Here is a 2,071-nt window from a genome sequence, read left to right on the forward strand (position 1 = left end):
CCTGGCCAACATGGTGAAACCCCTTCTCCACTGAAAATACAAAAAATCAGCCAGGCATGGTGGTGCATGCCTATAGTCCCAGCTACTTGGGAGGCTGAGGCAGGAGAATCTCTTGGACCTTGCAGGGCAGAGGCGGCAGTGAGCCGAGATCACGACACTGCACTCTAGCCTGGGTGACAGAGCAAGACTCTGTCTCAAAAAAAAAAGAAAGAAAGAAAGAGAAAAGCTCGTTAGGGTGCAGCCCCTATGATGGAACTGGTGGCTTTATAAGAAAAGGAAGAGTCTGGGTACAGTGGCTCACATCTGTAATCCCAGCACTTTTCAAGACTGAGGCAGGAGAATTGCTTGAACCCAGAAGGTCAAGACCAGCCTACCAGCCTGGACAATATAGTGAGACCCCGCCTCTACAAATAACTTCTTTAAATTAGCCAGATGTTGTGGTGTGTGCCTGTAGTCCCAGCTACTTGGGAGGCTGAGGTGGAAGGATTCCTTGAGCCCAGCAGGTTGAGCTTGTAGTGAGTCACGATCATGCTACTGCACTCCAGCCTGGGCAACAGAGTGAGACCCTATCTCCAAAAAAGTAAAGAAAGAGAAGAAGAGACCTGAACGGCCATGCTCTTGCTTTCTGACCATGTGATGCTCTCTGCCATGTTATGATGTAGTAAAAAGGCCCTCACCAGAGGCTCTTGGACCTCCCAGCCTCTAAATCTGCAAGAAATAATTTTCTAGGGCCAGGCACGGGGGCTCACACCTGTAATCCCAGCATTTTGGGAGTCTGAGGTGCATGGATCACTTGAAGTCAAGAGTTCAAGACCAGCCTGGCCAACATGGTGAAACCCCATCGCTACTAAAAAAAAAAAAAAAAAAAAATTAGCCAGGCATGGTGGTGGGAACCTATAATCCCAGCTGCTCAGGAGACTGAGGCACAAGAATTGCTTGAACCCAAGAGGCAGAGGTTGCAGTGAGCTGAGATCACACCACTGCACTCCAGCCTGGGAGACAGAGCAAGACTGTCTCAAAAAAAAGAAATATTTTTTAAAAAATAAACGATCCAACATTAGATATTCTGTTACAGCCACAGAAAACAGACTAAGACAAGATTAAATGTGTGTTCCCCTGAAATTCATCTGTTGAAGCCTAATCTCAATATGATGGTATTAGGATGTGGGGCTTTGGGGAGGTGATTAGGTCATGAGGGTGGAGCCCTCATAAATGGAATTAGTGCCCTTTTGGAAGAGGCCCCAGGGCCTGCCCTTCCACCCCGTGAGGACACAGTGAGAAGGCACCATCCGTGAACCGGAAAGCAGGCTATGGAATCTGCTGGTACCTCGATCTCAGACTTTCCAGCCTCCCAGGTATAGCCAAACTTACAGCCACAGTAATATGCAGAGATTGTTCTGGGTTCTAGGAATACAATGTAAAAAGTAGATTTCCACTCTACTTGGGAAGTTAGATGAATACTTTTTAAAACTACAATATATTTATTTTTTTATTTTTATTTTTTATTTATTTTTTTAATAATAAATTTGGGAGGCCAAGGCGGGCGGATCTCTTGAGTTTAGGAGTTTGAGACCAGCCTGGGCAATAAGATAAAACCCCATCCCTACTAAGATTACAAAAATTAGCCAATGTGGTGATGCACACCTGTAATCCCAGCTCCTCAGGAGGTTAAGGCATGAGAATCACTTGAATCCAGGAGGCAGAGGTTGCAGTAAGCAGAAATCATGCCACTGCACTCCATTCTGGGTAACAGAGCAAGACTCTGTCTTGAAAAATAAAATAAATAAAAAAGATAAAACAAAATAAAGAATATAAAATGTACTCATTGCCTGTTATGTACTCAACATTGTTCTATCAGTACACAGCCAAGGGTGAAATAGGCCACGGCTAGAAATGAACAGTTATTTACTCACAAAAAATGGGCAGTGGGGTAGGCATATTTACTCATGTTTATTTCAAATGTTAGAAAATAATTCCTGGCCGGGTGTGGTGGCTCAAGCCTGTAATCCCAGCACTTTGGGAGGCCAAGACGGGCGGATCACGAGGTCAGGAGATCGAGACCATCCTGGCT

The sequence above is a fragment of the Colobus angolensis genome, unplaced genomic scaffold (assembly GCF_000951035.1).
Source record: "Colobus angolensis palliatus isolate OR3802 unplaced genomic scaffold, Cang.pa_1.0 Scaffold38, whole genome shotgun sequence".
Taxonomy (NCBI): Eukaryota; Metazoa; Chordata; class Mammalia; order Primates; family Cercopithecidae; genus Colobus; species Colobus angolensis.